Below are 19,563 nucleotides of genomic sequence, written 5' to 3' on the forward strand. Positions count from 1 at the left end.
GGAGGGGGGGATTATTACGGGTTAACCCCTTAAAAATATAGTTCCGGTATAAGGCCGGAACCGCTAATTAGCACGCAGAACCAACGCTTGGACCTCGCGCTGCCCTTACCGCGGATTCGTATAAACCTAGTAAATCCTGCGCCTCTCTATAGACCTTTTCCTTTCCTTTCCTTAATTCTAGCTAATATAATTATTCGGCCTTACTTAGTGTGATTAACCTATGACTAGCCGTTCACACTAATAACCTAGTAGAATATACTCACGCTAATTAAGCCAGACTCTATAAGATATCCTATTAATAGGTAGGCAGGCCATTAAATAATATAGGCGGTAGAACTTAATCGAAAACAGACTTTATTCTGTTAATACCTAACTTACCTCCCTTAATATTAACGCACCCCGCAGGCCCCTATTCGATTTCGTAACTATACTGCCCCTTATAGAGCCCCCTTTATAAAATTACCCGACCTAAACAATCCCCTCCTATAATTATACAGAGTTATAGACTCTAACCCAGTAACTAGCTCCCTCTATATAAGATCCCCTTATATAGGCACTCCCCTAACATAAAATCCTCTTACCTAGCCGCCCCCGTACTATTATTATATAGAATCACTAAATCCAGCCTAATAACTACCCCTCTATTAATTAGGCGAAACTTTATTAGCACTAGAATAAATACACTAAATAACTAGAATAGATATCGACTAAGAAACACAGGCCTCTAGCTTAGGCACTTATTAACCGGAGCCTTAGTAGTGGATAATATAATAGCTAACTCTACCCCCTATATTAGCCCTAGCCGTAATTATACTATTAGCCGAATAATTCTAATAGATAATAAGCGTCTTTATAGGCAGAACCATACTAGCTAATAGTATAATTAGCGGAAATAATAACTATAATATAAATAATAACTCGTAGAATATTAGTAGCTAATATGTTTTTTATCGTAAATTAACTTTAATTAGTTTCTTTAGTCCGCTAAAGCATCTATCGCTTACTTTAGAGCCTTAATCGGTATCCAGAGAACGAGTGCTATAGTATAACGTCGAATTATTTATCGAAAACGTTAAGGAATACGTAACCACTCCTAAGCTTACCGAAGAAGCTCGTATTAACCTATACGCCTTATTTATAGGAGAAGCCGCCTCCTAGTGGCTCACTAGCCTTACTATAACGTAGCATAGCGAAGTTCGATGTTTATTAGACGGATAGTACACGGCTCTACGCTATTATTAGTAGATAAATCGGAAAATAACCGTAGCGAAAATAGCTAATTTACGCTTTACGGCGCGAGATATTATTAACGGTTAAGTATTTACCGAGTAGGCAAACTAAGTTACCCGTTTATATAGAGCTTCGGGCGCTAGTACCCGGATAAATCTCTATATCTAATAGGAAATTTAGAACCGAATCGATCCCTTATTACGAGAAATCTACACTTAACTAGATATAAACAGACACCTTAACGAGTTTATCCGATAAATTAAAGACTAGATAGTAAACCGCTAACTTTTACTATAACACTAACTATAAAATAGCATATTCCGGGCTAAGTAGCTAGGACCCCCGTTAACTAACTAGATAAACACCCCTAATAACTATATATAGCAGCTATAGACTAATAGACTTACTATATACTATATAGACGCTAGCGTAACAGATAAAATAGAGGAGGTAAGCGAGTTAATAAATAAGGGAAGTTTTAGAGGAGGTTAAGGTAACCGAGGTAACCGTTTTAATGATAATAACTTCGGCCACGGATAACTATACTCTAGTAATTTCGATAACCGCGATGGATTTATCTAAGGCCGCCGAAGCGGGAATAATCGCGGTACCCGCGGCCGTAGAGGCCGGCAGTTTCGTAGAGGAGGCCGCTGGTTCCGTAAGGATAGACGTCTTTACTAATAACGTATAAGATAGTGGGTAAATAATAGGCATAGAGACCGTGATAGATATATCGTGTATATAGCTATAGATAACCTAGGTAGAGCTAACGATAAGTAGGAACTACGCGAGAAAGGATATATTTTAGTTTATAAAGTACTTAGCGAAGGAGAGAAGATATACTTTTACGAGATCGAAGAGGAGGAACTAGCTAATAAAGTTAATGTCTATTATTATTATTTCTTAGGCTAAATCGGCTATACTCCTATATAGTCTATAAAGCGGTAAGCGTATAACCGCGTTATAGCCACCTTTATAACTAGCCGAAAGTATATATTAGCTTAGAAAAGATAAATATAGCTAAAGGAACTAACTAGACCGAAACCGTAGACGCACTAATACAGAAAATACGCAGCACACTTCTTAAGCGGAACGTAGCTATTTAAGCACGTGTTCTTGAATACCTGTATAGACCTAAAGCCGAAAGGATAGGGTCTATATAAAACTGCCCTATAGATCACGAAACCGGAATAGGAGATAATAGAGAAGACGAATAATAGATCGAACTCGGAAACGGAATAGACTACCTAGGATAATAAAACGGGAAGTAAAACTACTTAACCACCGATAATCACGTAGTAAATAAATAAACCAGCTAGTAAGATAACTAATAAACCATAGAGACCCCTAAAGCCGGAAGCCCTAAACAGTTTCTTCTTATTTAAACCTAACGAAATTATTAACGTATAGATATCTAGAATATAAGGACTTAAAAAACACACATACTATAAGATCGGTATTAGATTCACCCCCTTAGGAGAACCGATAAGCGTCTACGCAGACTCAGGATACTCTATAATCCGAGTCGATAAAAAATAATTAAATAAGTATACCCGGAATATACAATACGGAACTATAATAAAACCAAAGCCTATAAAGAGAGTTACCGGAATAATTAATATATAGGAAGTGGCTATATTCGATTTCTATATCGATAGTCGTGTACGTGATATACCGATCTAAGGCTATTTTATAGTTATAGCTTAGGTGCTAAATAAACTAGAACCGAAACTACTATTAGGTATAGTCTTTCTAAAAGCCTATAGAGTCGATATCCTCTACTTATCTAGGAATTTACGTTTTACTACCTACCACGGAATAATAGTCCTAATCCTAGGATATCTGCGGAAGCCAGGATATAGACACTAACGTAGAGTTATAGTAGCGTAAACGACTATAGTGCTACTAAAGTCTATTATACTAATTCTAGTAAGATATAGTAATTTACCTAAAGACCACGAATTCTACTTTAAGCTATATAGCTAGTATAACGCCCTGCTATATATCTACGACGCCGATACCCTAAAGGTCATATACTTTATAAATAAAACTAACACGCCTAAGACTTTATATAGTAATGATAGGATAGGCCGCCTACGCTATTCCTAGGATAATAATAAAATAAAGTAAGTCGAATAGATAAACGCCTACGCGCTAGTAATAGCCGAGGGAGGCGAATTTAATAACTCGGAAATCGTGCGATATATTTTAAGAGCGAGTCCTAAGTAACTAAAGGAGATAATAAACCATAATAGGGGAGCACTAGCAGAGGGAACGCTATTTACGGAGAAATAGAAACATAGTATAATAAAGCCTAAACGCCCTAACGATATACCGGAAAATATAATAAAAGATAGCGTCCACGTCTATCCCACTAACGTAGATAAAGTAAGAAGAATCGTTAAATTACTAGAATCCTTCGACGTATAGCGCGACTAAGGTATTATACCGCTACTATTATATAAATATATAAGAGTTAATCTTATAGATAACTAGCAGATAGTAAACCTGTATTCCCGGCTATATTAGCTTAGCGGAGAGGATAAAGATATTCTTAACGCTAAGTTCGACGGAATATATAAACTCGGCCGAATAACTTAGTAAAGGCTGCCTACGCCTTTCGCCTACCTAGCTTTTATAGTCTAGGGTATAGTCTAAGGCTAAAGAAAAGGTAGAGTCGTTATTAATCTTTATAAACTAAACGCAGTAGTTCTACTAGACGTATACCCAATCCCGTTATAGGATAAGATTATATAATCTCTATAAAGGAAGAAATAGCTTAGTACGTTTAATATAAGCATATTCTTTTACTAGCTACTAATAAAGGAAGAGTATAAGGAACGAATAACTATCGTCTCCCTATAAGGACTAGAATAACCAGAAGTGGTACTAATAGGCTTCCGAAATTCTCTACTATTTATATAAAGATTTATAGATTAACGACTCTTTAAATATCGGTATTTCTATAGAGCCTATATCGACGATATTATTATTTTCTCCGACACCTTTAAGGAGCATATAGAACACCTAAAAACGATCCTTAGGCTTTTCTAGGATATCCGGTTAGCTCTATCTCCCGAAAAATCTTTCTAGATATTTAATTCTGTTTATTTACTAGGCTTTAAAGTTAACGGTCTAGGTTTATATCTAACTATGGATCGAATAAAAGCTTTACGATAAATCAAAATACCGGAGAAACTATTAGATCTAGAAATATATATCGGAAAAGTCGGATTTCTGCGCCGATTTATCCTATAGTTTCGAGTTAAGGTTAAGCCGCTATAAAAGCGAAAGACGGTACTAAATAACGAGGCTAGAGGTATAGGCAAAATCACTCTATCCGCCCTAAAATATATAAGATAAAAGTAAACTATAAAACTAACCTATAAACTAACGGAAATCGAAAAATAAGTATTCGATATTATATAAAAATAAGTTACTAAGGAGATAAGACTATACTATTATATACTAGATAAGACGCCGTTTCCTAATTTAGACGCTAACGGAAACGGCCTAGGAGCCTTTCTATTCCACCTATTAGCCTCCTAGGATAACGGAAAAATCCCTGTATACTCGATTTAACCTATTCTATTTCTCTCTCGAAAGCTAATAGCCATAGAAGCACGATATAAATTAACCGAACTTAAAGTCTATATACTTATTTAGGCCTATAAAATATTACATACACGCCTATAGCTATATTAATAACTAGTAATAGTGTTAATAGACTACTAAGTAACTAAAGGAGTAGTGGAATAGATATCGCTTAAGATAATAGATATTAATAAACTTAACCTATAACTAGTGGCTACTTTAACTTTCCTTAGCTAGTTCGGATTAGATATACGATATATCCCGGGCAGATAGAATATAGTCTCCGACGATTTATCCCGGCTGCTAATAGTAAACGATAAAGAGTTATAGGAGCTTATAAGCAGAAAAAAGGCGAAGAGAACGGATAAGCGGAAGCCACTACACGTAAACGAACTAAATAACGTTTAGGCAGATTAGGAAAAAGCCCTAGCGGTATTCGTCGCCTTAATAAGCCCCGAATTAACTAATAACCTATATAAGTAAGCACTTATATACGTCGCAGTTAATTATATAATACCGGATAATCTAAAGGCAGAATTCTAATAAGGCTATAAAAATAACCCTAAATATAAGAAAACAATCGATAAAGTAGTGGCCTACTAAGAGGGAGCTTATACTTTAAGCGGCAGACCTAGAAAAGCCCCGCCGATACGCTACGAAAACGGACTTCTATACACTATTAGAGAAGCAAATAAGCTTAGGTTAGTTATTCTATAAACTCTAACCCGAAGAGTGCTTTAGATAGTCTATAACGATAACCACCACTTCGGGATAAAATAAATAATATACGTACTCGATAGCTTTAGTTTCCGAGGTAAAGTGCGCGTAGTTAAGGGTTAGGCCCGATACTATCTAGTTTATCTAGATAACACTATAAATCGATATAAGCCTTTAGGGGAGCTATAGCTAATTATACCACCTATAATTCCTTTCTCCGTTATTATAATCGACTTTATTATCGGCTTACCGCTTATCGAATACCTATATTTATTTTAGAAGATTAAGAGTAAACCGGTTAATAAATTCGATATAATACTAACGGTGATATATAAGATAACTAAAAAGACTATCCTTATCCTAGGATACTCTACCTATACGGTAAAAGATTAGGCAGAACTACTTTTACGTATACTCTAGCTAATAGATTAAGGACTACCTATAAGGATTATATTGGATAGAGACCTAAAATTTATTTCCGAATTCTAGCGCGAACTATTTAAAGCACTCGGAGTTTTATTAGTAATTTCTACTATATAGAACTCTTAGATAAACGGATCGTTAAAGAGAAAGAACTAATCCGTCAAAATTGTCCTACGATACTATATATCTATAAATAATATCCCTTAGCCTAACGTTATTCCGGTAGTATAGCACGCTCTAAATTAAACTACGATAACGCTTAATATATTATTAAACGAATTCTTACTTATATTCGGGCTATAATCTATAGCAGAACTCACTATAGATATAGGAGTACCGTTAACGTTTAATAAAGAATAGATAGACTATATTAGAAGTTTATACTACTAGGAAGCAGAATATCTAGCTATAATTATAATAAAGAATATAAAATAGCGATATAACGAAATAAAAAGACTATACACTTTCGAGGTGGGTAACGCTATATACTTACGTCTATATAAAGGCTATAAACTGCTAGGCCACTCTAGAGACTTTAGTAAATAGTCTTAATAGCGGGTCGGACCGTTCTAAATAGTAAGAGTCGCGACCCCTTTAGCGTATAAACTAGACTTCTCTTATTCCTAGAAAGTATATAGAGTAGTCTTTATTATATAATTAGTACCGGCACTAATAGGAGACCCCTTCGGTAAAAAGAAAATAAAACCCGGACTAATCGTGGTAGACGAAGATAACGGAGAGTGGAAGTTATACGAAATCGAACGATTATCAAGGCGGAGAGTAGTGCGAATTAGAGGCCGCCTATAAACAGGATACCTTATAAAATAGAAAGATTAGCTAGCCTAATATAACGAATAGTATCCGAGAAAGCTATTAATAGAAAACGCTAGCGATTTAGTATACGATTTTAAAAGAAGATAACCAGTTACTATCGCCGAACTAATAGAATAAACGGAAAATAGTCTAATAGGATTAAGCAGATAAGCAAGGGATACGGACAAGCAAGTAAGGGAGTAAACGACAGGGGACTAACTAGCCAGGGCAAGCAGATAAACGGACTAAAGACTAATCGAGCTAGTGCTACTATACGGCCGGCGGAGCGACGACGCAGAATACCGAGAAATTAAACCAGAAAACAGTAATTAAGAGAAAGATAAGGAGAAATCTTAAAGGGATCGGAAAGCGGCGGAGCCGAAAGCCTTTAAACGAATATCGATAACTAACGTTATACTATATCCCTAAACCTCCTTTATACACTTACACATTTTCTTTTAGTATTATCCACACCCCATACCCCCTTTTTAAACACCCCTAAAAGGAAAAGAAGAACTTATCTTAAAATAAAATTCCAGAACACTAACTATCCGCTTTAGGATTAGCCCCTCTTACCGTACTCTTATATTTATATCCCTTTATACACTTAGAATAATTATCGCGACCTTAATAAAAGAACCTTATATTATATATTCCCCTATAACCCTAACCGATATAACCCCTATTCGATAACACTCTAAGATTATCCGAGAACCTAAACGATATCGTAAATATTATACTATATAAATAACGTATATCCGTAGATAATATAGCCCCTAAAGCGCGTAGCAACGTACCTAACCTTTATTAGCGAAAGCTAATCTACGAGAAATCCACAGAGAATATCCGACTACTAGAAAAAATCTCTAAATATCTGAATAGTAATTATCGTATAGAAGAATAGTTCCACGCTATTCTTCTTTCCTATTAGCAGAGTAGAGACGGCTTACCTAGGAGCGACCGAAGTTATAGGTTTTCGTATTAACCTGGACCGTAGTGGCTAGCAGTAATAAACATAAACCCGGAAGTTTACGTAAATATATCACTAATAATAACCTTAGCCCGTATATCTTCGAAGCATAGGAAGTAATATACTATATACAGAGATAAGGAATAAACCACTAAATTAGAGGCTAGTAGAAGAAATAGAAGGCGGTGTTAAAGCGGATAGATAACAATAATTTCCTGCCTAATAATAAGAACTTACTAGAACTATTCAGCAGAGCACTAACGAAGACGGTAAAATACCGTTATTAGGAAAACGCTTATTAGTAGGAGGAGGATTAGGATAAGGACACGATTAACGACGAATATAGATAGACCCTCGAGAAACGAGGTTTTACTATAAATAATAGCCAGATTTTAGTATACGGGGATAACGAGTACGGACTATATAAAGGAAAATAACTAGATAAGACCCCGGCAGAGGCCGGCCTATTAAATATAGACATAATTAAGATCGCGGATAACACGGCCACTAATAACTCGGACTAATAAGCGGACAACATAAACTAATCGATGGATAATAATACGATAATGGCATAGTCTCTATAGCTAACTACTATAAAACAAACTAGTTACAAAGATATAATTAAAACGATATTTAAAGATTAAAAGCTTATAGTTATAGAATTAGACGGTATAATCGACTGGCACCTGAATACTAGGGTCGATTAATTAATTAGGTCTATGTTTTTTAACTATACAAGTCTAGAGGAAAGACTATAAGATAAATTAACTAAAGGTGATAAATCCATTAGATATTATATAATTATACTAGCCCTAAGAGATAACGGAAAACCTAATAATAGCTAGCTAAATATACTAAACCAAGATATAATCGTTTAATAGATTAATTTATAGTATATAGACGGCGAAGATAATAGATATTAAAAACGACTCGTATCGCTAAGCGATTCCTCGGACTTTATAAACGCAAACCCCGTAAAGAAATAAAAGATAGCTATACTGGTACTAGTAATAGTTGCAGCCTTATAGCCTATAGCACTAACCGTAACTAACTAACCCGGATAGTCTATATAAACCATAGCGATAAAAGTAGATCTTAGGCTACTAGAAGACTATTTAAATAATCACGTTAAAAGACTAGAATAAAGAATTAACGCCGAGCGAGCCGAGAGACTAGCCGAACTAGTAAACTAATAAGACGAATAGAAAAAGGTAATCGATAGACAGAACAAGGCTATAGCACTATAAATGGATATGCAAAATAAAAGATTATCTAAGGATATCGTATATAACGCTACCGAACTAGGTAAGATAAACTCGACGTTAACTGATATAGACACTACTTAGATAAAGATATAGGCAGAGTTAAAGAAACTATAGCAGATATATACCGTACTAAAGAAGCTAGCGGGAACCGTAAAATTAGCTAAGACGCTATAAGCGACACCTCCCCAGTTATAAATAAATTCGCGGACGTAGCTATTATCGTAACCTTAATCCTAGCAGTAACCGCAGTTCAACCAGCAGTAATAGCCTTAGAGTAAGCAGCTGGCCAACGAATAGGTAAACCTATCGGATTAAGAATTTCGATTTTATTTCCCTTTGCTCTATCGCCCCGGCAGTCCGGAGGCTATCTCTTTGTAATAAGTATAACTTTCTTTTCCGCTACTCAGAGTATAATAAAAAAAAAAAGGGTACTAATATAATCGGGACGATTGTATTTTTCGGGTGGCGGTATTTGCTATATAAAAGTTGTATATACGTATATAGCTAGATTAGTTAGCTGCCGGCAAACTTATAAAAGTCTGCCTTTATAGCAGAGTTCCGCGAGCTTAGACTTGGAATGCATATCTTCTTTTCTGATAAAACCTTTGTATAGACCTTTGGTCTCCCGTATATATTTGTGCATAGCAGTCTTAGTTTAAGGTTAGCGCTTAGTTAACGAATATACTACGATTACTCTATAATACTAAGCTATTAAGCCTTTTTTATAATATCTTTTCCCTAACTGGTGTCTACGGACTTTCCTTTTATTATAATTCCTTAACTTCCACACCTTGGAGGTAGTTAGGCCGAAGATACCACTAAGAAGGACTTAAGGAATAAGCGTCCCCCCGGGGGGAGCTAGCGAAGCGGATACCGGGCAGGAGGCGCCCGTTATACCTAAACTAGTAATAACGGTGCCCGAGCAGGGACTGGATAAAAACGAAAATAAGGGGTTAACGGATACGCTAGTTACGCTTAGTCCTAAAGATAGTGGTTTATAGGTTAATTGGCGATTTATTGCTAACCCCTTAATATTAATATAAAAGGCGTTAATCGCGATATTTTCGTAGTATCTTTAATAATAAAGCGACATTAATCGAGTAATTATAAAGAAGCTTACTAAATAGCCGGCGCCCCGGCGCGATTATAAAAAACCGCTAGTATATAGTTATAAGCTAATTAAAGAGTTATCTATAGTTATAGAAATCGACGATTAGTTAGTAGCGATTAAGGCTAGAAATTAGTTTAGACCTAGTACCCTAGTGTTATAGTAGATCGCACAGGCTTTAACGAAGCTCGAATATACCTTCTAGACGTCCTAGAGGCATTATGCTAGGAAGATTACTAACCCGAATTAGGATAACTTTATAGCGTTTATTCAGCGAGAGTATCTATCCCGCGATATATAACGGTACTATTATTATAAGGAACTTTATAAGCTACGAATAACCGGTAATATAACGCCGATAAAGCTATTTAAATAATAGGATAACCTATATAGGCTATTAGGCTAAAAGATAAGCGGAAACAAAGAGTATACCTATGACTATTTTAGTCGGCTACCTTTACGTATTAAGGATAAGATATAAGAGCCGAGAACTAAATTAGATAAGGCTATAACGCTGACTTAAGAGGTATAGCTATTCTAGGATATAAGCCCTATTAAAAAGGCGAGTAGTAAGCGATCGGATACCGGTTATAGGAGGACCTTATCGAACTTCTAATGTTCGGATAGTTATTTAAGCCGGGTAAGCACCCCGGCGACTAGTCGGCGTACGCCCGCTAAGCTAGGTAAAGCAGACTCGAAGGGGGCGCCCCTAACGGGTTAAAGGGCATCGGGCTTAGGCCTAGAGCCTTTATAAGCATAGCCTAGCACGCGTGCTTTTATAGGCGAGTATTATAACTACGGTAAAAAGGGTTACTATTCTAAGAACTATTATAGTAATAAAGAACGGCGAATAACCGATAATAGGGCGGTAAAGGCTTATACCCGCGTTAATAATATATACGCTATATATTAAGTGGGTGATCGCGAAGAGTAAAGAGATAATCAGGATAGGGCACTTAGTGGTTAGGACGTGATTATACTTAAGTTAAAAGGTAGGGGGTGCTAAAGAGTTAAATTAATCGCTGGCCTTCTTATCCTAAGAGCGGCTATCTATCTTTTCTTATACACATGCTAGCTAGCTCTAGTCTAGCATAAGAGTCTATTCTGCCAGATTAAAGTCTATTCTGCCTAATCGATCACTATCTATTAGCTTATAGCGATAACTCGACTTATACCCCGGTGCCGACTATGTCATAGCTAGCGTCGAGTTAGGTCCTTGACGGGATACTCTATAGATATCCGTAATCCGCCCTGGTCTAGAACCCTATCGTGACTCGTTATTATCCGGTACCTGGGTACCGGAGGTCCGGCACCTAATAGGGCGCCCCGTCTTTATAGTTTCTATCCCGGAAACCTTAATACTAATCTAATATACCTATATCTTCCTCCGACCCGATAAGCCTCCGTATCCTCCTTACCCCCGATCCACCTAATAACTCTATCGTAACTCTAGCTTAATCTGCCTATTATATTCCCCCTTTAATTACCTATTCCGGTAGACTATCCTTTATAATAACCTTATTCTAATCGTGATATAATCCTTTACTAACTACTTTATTATCCTAAATACCTTTAGCGATATTAGCCCGTGACTGCCTTTATTATAATACTAGGGTAGATATTCCTTTTAGTTATAGTATCACCTTTATTATTCCTTCTATAGAAGTAGAATACGAAACTAGTCCTACCTAACCTTATTAATATCCTATTCTGACTTTCCTATAATCCTATTCTTATTATTTTCCTTTTTTTACCCTATTCTAATTAACTTTATTATATTACATAACTAGCTTTATAAGTAATCCCTCGCTACTCCGCGATAGAATTAAGACTAGCCGATAATAGCTTAATATAAATTTATTCTCTTTATCGATCTGCGTCGCGTCTCCTTACTAACTCTAATCCTTTTCCGTTCTAGCCTTATTCTCTTATTATAGCCCTTATTATTTTCGCCTTATTATAAGTTCTTCCTATATCGTTTAACGCGTAGTTAGAGTATAGGCTAACCACCGTCGTAGCGTTATCCGTTTATTATAGCTCCTAAAAGTAATAAAAGACACGCCGCCACTAGCGGTAATAGTATAGCTAGGACTCCTAGTAAGCGTTAAAAGAAATCCGCCGCCGCTAATATCCTGGCCGCTAATATCGTTACCCTTAGAGTGGCTAAGCTTATTAATATAGGTAAAGAAGAGGGCCTTTATGCCCTATACTTACGATATACCGGCCACCTATCCGACTTAGATTTAAAGGACGTGGGCACTATCTTATATAAATCGTGCCGTTATAGTGCTAGTGCGTATTCTGTTATTAGCCTTTATTTAACTCCTTACTTATATACCTTATAAAGAAATCAGCGAAATACTATTATTACTAAACTAATAGCAGTTATTCGTGCCTTAATATAGGCTTATACTCCCTCTGCTATAGACCGCTCTATAGTCCGTTCTATACTAATTATCTTCTAGTTACCGATAGCAGGTAAGGCTATCGCTAGAGTCTTATAGGATATCCTAAAGGCCGCTAAGGTACGGCCCGGCGGGTTTAATAAAGCCTATGTTTTAAGTATATCTTATCCTGGGCCTAACTATATACTAATAGCTATAATAGGAAGCTACGCTCTAAGCTTAGTAAATCTTAAAGGTTAGCCTCGGTAAGTATAAGGCTAAGACTACCCGTGGTTCCGGTAAGGGCGCGCGGGCCGAGTAGCGCGATGATAAAGAGATTACCGCCGCTAAATAAGATACCCTAAAGCGGGTCGCGGCCTCGTTAAAGGAAATATCGGCCTCCTTAAAGGCCTAGAAGGAAATCCTAGATCTGCTAAAGAAGGTCCTAGGGGTTTAGGGCGGTGTTACCGCTATAGGATTAGTTACCGGTTTTATCGTAAATAGTGATATTAGGGTAGTGCTCCCTAACCTAGGCGCCGGTAACGGCGTTTATAGTATACCTACCCTAGGACCGTTATTTGCCTAGAAAAAGGGTAAGGCTAAGAAGAAGGCCACCCTTATTCTAGTCGAGGATAATACTATAACTAATAATAACGACGAAGATAAGGGTAGAGATACCCCCTTACCTGCTATACTAACTCCGCCTCCTCCTCCTCCTCTTACCGCCTATACCCCCGTGTAGGAACTCGACGATAACCTATAGCTAAGCCTCGCCGGCCTCGCCGCCGACTAAACCCCCCCTTTTTTTTTTTTTTTTTTAATAAACAAATCCTTTTAAGGCACTCCGTGTATCCTTAATCTATTACTATATCGTCCCGATCTAGTCCCCGCCGTACCGTAGTCGTTACTAGAACGTGTATAAAATATCTGTTAATTAGTTCCGCCGGTATATTCCTTATAGGTTCCTAGGTATTATCTTTATAGCCCTAGCCTGCCTACTTAATAAGATATTCACGTTATTTGCCCTAGTAGCGGTGGGCTATAATAGCTTCTACCTTATATTCGTCGTCTTCTTATACTTCGACCGCGACCTTTTACAGTTTAGGTAGTAATCCGTGGCGAGACCTTTATAGCTTAAGTAACAAAATAAGGAACACGTTATATATTTTTATACTAGCGGGCAGCTCTAACCTATAGGCTAGTCCGTGGCTACCCACTACTCCTATAATCTTATCGGGTCTAATTTACTTATTGCTTAACTTACGAGATAGCCGGCGTTACTTTAGGTTCTTTATAGAGAGTAGGATATAGTCACTAATCTTAAACCATTAGGCCGTGCGCCCCTAATTATAATAACAGTTATATATCGCCTAAGCCCTCTAAATCAGTTTAGCTATAGTCTTATAATCGGCTATAAGTTAGGCGGCACGCCGGTCCGCCTTTACGGAGCGGACTTCGCTAGCTTAGTATAACTTTACTTTATTAGGCCCCCTTAGGTTATAGCCTATTAGTGCCTTCGCGGGGGTTATCTTCGTGGCTAAATACTATACTATATTATACTTGAACTTAGCTAGTCCTAACTTATCCACCTAGTCGTTTTATTATAACGTGTAATAAGCTTATGAGTAATATTCTAAATTCTGGTTTTATTATTCCGTTTATCCGTCCGTCTACGGATACCACGTAGTGGATAGGCAGCGATCCGTGCCTAGGTAACGATAAAGAGCTACCTAAAAACGACTAGTAAAAAGGGCCCCCTGGTCTAAAATAATGCTATCTAGAAGACCGAACTAACGGAAGATATATATCTATAATATATCCGCGAGTCCGGGCGCTGTTAGGGCACTACTAGTCGGAATATATATTATATACTTAGTTAAATAGCAGACCACGACTAAAATTATATCCTTTTTACGGCCTACTCCCGTTATAGGCGGTAGACCGGTAATAAAATTAATCGAAACCTTTAAAAATAGATATTCGGCAATAGGAAGACTTATTAGCTTGCTATATAGCTTATAATGCCTAGACGTGGTATGCTAGTATACTAGATAGGTAGGGATAAACTCCTGAATATCCTTGGATATATAATTCTAGAAGTAATAGCCAGAGATCCGTTAGACGGTTCTTTTAATTCTATAATAGCTAGCTATTAGGCTATCGTGGAATACTTATAGGACCTTCCTATATAAACCGGAATAGTCGAGTATAAAAACCTTTCCTTGAAAATATAGGATACCTTACTTATCTCGGGACTAGGGGCTAGCCCTTTATCGGTTATTATTAGCTTCTTATTAGTTTATATAAAACGGGTTTTCGGCCTAAGCCTTAATAATTTCTTTATATAATATAGGTAAGTTAGGATTAGTGACCGCTCCTAGGGTAATTAATCCTAGGATAAACTTTCTTAAAAACACTTCCGCGGCCTTAGTATATTCGGAGGTAACTTTAGAGTTATTCGGGGTATACTATGGCTTCTACGAGAGGCTATTAGCTAGGTTTAAAAAGCCCGGACGGTGCTTAATCTCGAAATCATAGGCTATAATTTCTTCGAGCCAGCGTGTATACTACGCCTTTAACTTTAGCTTATCTATTAAGTGTCGGTAATTTAGGTAGTTAGTAAGGACTAACACGGGAGTCTGGCTATAAGCCACGTAGTGCCTTTATATCACGGGTACGATTACGTATATACGATTACGTACATACGATTACATAATCGGATTTATATTATAAATACGTGGCCTCCGAACCCCTCTTTAGGAGGAGGCCAGAGTTTAATTTTTACCTTTATTAACACCCCTACACAGGGGTGATTTCTATGTCCCTTTGCCCTATGATACTCTTCTTTCACTCCGCGCGCGAACCCCTCCCTGATATATTAAACTCTTTACCTTTTAAAGGGCGCGCCGACCGTTAGGAAGTATTACAGGGCAGCCAGGTCAGTTCCATCACGTCTTTTATGTTGGGCTTACGTCGCCTAGGGCAGTACGATCGTTACGTCTTTAGTTACGTCTTCGGTTACGTCTTTAGTTACGTCTTCGGTTACGTCTTTAGTTACGTCTTCAGTTACGTCTTCAGTTACGTCTTCAGTTACGTCTTCGGTTTAAGTAGTTCGATTAGTTTAAGCAGTTCGATTCGTTTATTTAGTTATTCAGATCGTTCAGGTCGGTCAGGTCTTATATACGCGTAGGCAATTAACTTATTACTGGTAGGCAGGTCCTAGAGGGACGCTACGCTGCTATAGAGTATTCGTGCCGTGGGCTATTACGGACTGACTGGCTAGAGGGCGGGGCTGCCTAGGAACTGACTGATTAGCTGGATGGAACTGATGGATTGATTAAACTAATAGAACTGCTTGATTGATTGATTGAACTGATCGAACCGATTGAGCTTATTGAACCGTGTGACCGTGGTCCTTTGCGAAGAACCCGGGCGGTTGTTTTGAGCTGTTTAAACCGTGTGACCGTGGTCCTTTGCGAGGGACCCGGGCGGTTGTTTTTGAGCTGTTCGAATCGCGGAACCGGGTAGACCTTTGCGAAGGACCCGGGCGATTGTTTTAAGCCGTTCGTGGAGCTGTTTGAATCGCGGAACCGGGCAGGCCTTTGCGAAGGACCCGGGCGATTAAACGGATTGAACTGATTGAACCGCGCGGCCGCGGACCTTGTTAAAGGACCCGGGCGATCGAAGCGATTAAACCGATTGAACCGATTAAACCGAGCGACCGGGCAGACCTTTGCGAAGGACCTGGGCGGTTATTTTAAGCGATTGGATAGACCTTTTTGAAGGCCCGGATTAATGGATTTAATGGATCGATTTAATAGATTGATTTTATGGATTGATTTGATTGATTTTGATCGATTTATTCGGTTATTTTGGATTGATTTTGACTATTCTGAAGGCAGCTCTTTTGCTTCTTTTACTCCTAAGGGCAGGAGCACACAAGAGGGAGCGCTATGTCACGGGTACGATTACGTACAAACGCTTACGTGATCGGTTATTTATATTATAAATACGTGGCCTCCGAACCCCTCTTTAGGAGGAGGCCAGAGTTTAATTTTCACCTTTATTAACACCCCCACACAGGGGTGATTTCTGTGTCCCTTTGCCCTGTGATACTCTTCTTTTACTCCGCGCGCGACCCCTCCTAATATATTAAACTCTCTACCTTTTAAAGGGCGCGCCGACCGTTAGGAAGTATTACAGGGCAGCCAGGTCAGTTCCATCACGTCTTTTACGTTAGGCTTATATCGCCTAGGGCAGTACGATTATTACGTCTTTAGTTACGTCTTCGGTTACGTCTTTAGTTATATCTTTAGTTACGTCTTTAGTTACGTCTTTAGTTACGTCTTTAGTTACGTCTTTAGTTACGTCTTTAGTTACGTCTTTAGTTACGTCTTTAGTTACGTCTTTAGTTACATCTTCGGTTTAAGCAGTTCGATTAGTTTAAGCAGTTCGATTCGTTTATTTAGTTATTCAGATCGTTTAGGTCGGTCAGGTCTTATATACGCGCGGGCGATTAACTTATTACTAGTAGGCAGGTCCTAGAGGGACGCTACGCTGCTATAGAGTATTCGTGCCGTGGGCTATTACGGACTAACTGGCTAGAGGGCGGGGCTGCCTAGGAACTAACTGATTAGCTAGATAGAACTAATGGATTAATTAAACTAATAGAACTGCTTAATTAATTAATTGAACTGATCGAACCGATTAAGCTTATTAAACCGTGTAACCGGGCAGACCTTTGCGAAGGACCTGGGCGGTTGTTTTAAGCTGTTCTGATCGCGGAACCGGGTAGACCTTTGCGAAGGACCTAAGCGATTAAATTAATCGAACTAATTAAGCTTATTAAACCGTGTAACCGGGCAGACCTTTGCGAAGGACCCGGGCGGTTATTTTAAGCTGTTTGAACCGTGTGACCGTGGTCCTTTGCGAAGGACCCGGGCGGTTGTTTTAAGCTGTTTAAATCGCGGAACCGGGCAGACCTTTATAAAGGGCCCGGGCGATTAAACTAATCGAACTGATTGAGCTGATTGAACCGCGCGGCCGCGGACCTTATTAAAGGACCCGGGCGATTAAACTAATCGAACCGATCAAACCGATTAAACCGATTAAACCGAGCGACCGGGCAGACCTTTGCGAAGGACCTGGGCGGTTATTTTAAGCGATTGGATAGACCTTTTTGAAGGTCCGGATTGATGGATTTGATTGACGATTTGTGGATTGATTTTGGATTGATTTTGGATCGATTTGTTCGGTTATTTTAGATTACTTTTAACTATTCTAAAGACAGCTCTTTTGCTTCTTTTGCTCCTAAGGGCAGGAGTACACGAGAGGGAGCGCCATGTCACGGGTACGATTATGTATATACGATTATATACGTACGATTACGTGATCGGATTTATATTATAAATACGTGGCCTCCGAACCCCTCTTTAGGAGGAGGCCAGAGTTCAATTTTCACCTTTGTTGACACCCCCACACAGGGGTGATTTCTATGTCCCTTTGCCCTGTGATACTCTTCTTTCACTCCGCGCGCGAACCCCTCCCTGATACTTTAGGTACGAAATAATTTAATAATTACTATTAGCTCCGAATCGGGTATACTATAATTAAGTTCGGGTCTACGTAGTTTCTAGGATATAAACGCGACAGGACGCTATATTCTATCCTCGAGTTAGCTAATAACTACGCCGATTATAAACGCCGATATATTAGCCTTAATATGTATAGGCAATATAGGGTTAAAGTGCTAAAGGACGGGTGCCTTTACGAAAAGCCTCTTTATTTCGGTAAATACTACCTTAACCTCTAGTCTAAAAACGATAATTCCGGGGTTCCCCCCCTTAGTCAGATCTATTAACGGTGCGGCCACCTTTGAGTAGTTCTTAATAAATCTCCTATAGAACCCGGTAAAGCCGGTAAAAACTTAAATCTTCTTAACGGTATTAGGCTCCTCCTAGTCGCGGATAGCCTTAATACGTGCAGGGTCTATATAGACTCCCTTAGGACTATAAATAAACCCGAGGAATTTAACCTTATAGGTCTTAAACTTATATTTCTTAGGATTAGCAAAGAGCGACTAGTCGCGGAGTTACTATAATACCTAACGTATATACACCCGGTGCTTATCTAGGTCCCGACTATAAATCAAGATATTATTAAGGTATATTATATAGATAGTGTCTACGAGGCCGGATAGGGCCTGGTTAATATATCGTTAGAAGCTCGCCGGGGTGTTCGTGAGTCTGAATAGTATCATGAGGTATTTAAAGTGCCTATACTTTATCCGGAAAGCCGTCTTCTATTCGTCTCCCCCCCGGATACGGAGCCGGTGGTAGGTATCCTTAAGGTCTAACTTTATATAGTAATTAGCGGCAGACAGCCTATCCAGGATCTTATAAATTAGTAGGAGTAGGATGCGATCCTTAACCGTTACCTTATTAAGCCCGTGGTAGTTAACGCAGAGCCGTAGTTTCCCGCCCTTCTTCGGGACAAATAGAATAGGGGCTCCTACAGGACTACTTAATAGTCTAATCCAACCCTTCGCGAGTATATCCTTAATATATTATCGGAGTACTTCGAGTTCTTATATTACTAGAGGGTAAATAGGCCTAAATAGTGGTATCTTCCCTTCCTCTATATTAATACTATGGTCCTAGTGTTAGTAAGCGGGGAGTCGGCCTGTGTCCTTGATATTAAACACGTTAGTAAAGTCTTTATATTAGTCGGGTAGGGTAAAAGGAGCCTCGGGATAATCTTTATCCGGTTCTTTATCTAATAGTTCTGTTTTAGTCTTATCTAGGTCCTACTATAGGCTTATCCAGCCTAACTAAAAGGAGGCTTTTTTTAGGTAACTTTAGTATTAATACCTATTATACGTCTTCTCTTACCTTCCTTATATTTCTTCGGGATATAACTAGTTCTAGGTCACCTTTTATAATAGGGTAAGTCTAAGTCTTTCGGGCCTAATCGACGTCAGGGTTAACTTATCCTAGCTAGGGCAGACCTAGGATAATCTTAGGGCTAGACGGGTTAAGGTTTATAATATAGAATTCGTCC

The sequence above is a fragment of the Sodiomyces alcalophilus genome, assembly GCF_042370955.1.
Source record: "Sodiomyces alcalophilus JCM 7366 unplaced genomic scaffold ACRALscaffold_2, whole genome shotgun sequence".
Lineage (NCBI taxonomy): Eukaryota > Fungi > Ascomycota > Sordariomycetes > Glomerellales > Plectosphaerellaceae > Sodiomyces > Sodiomyces alcalophilus.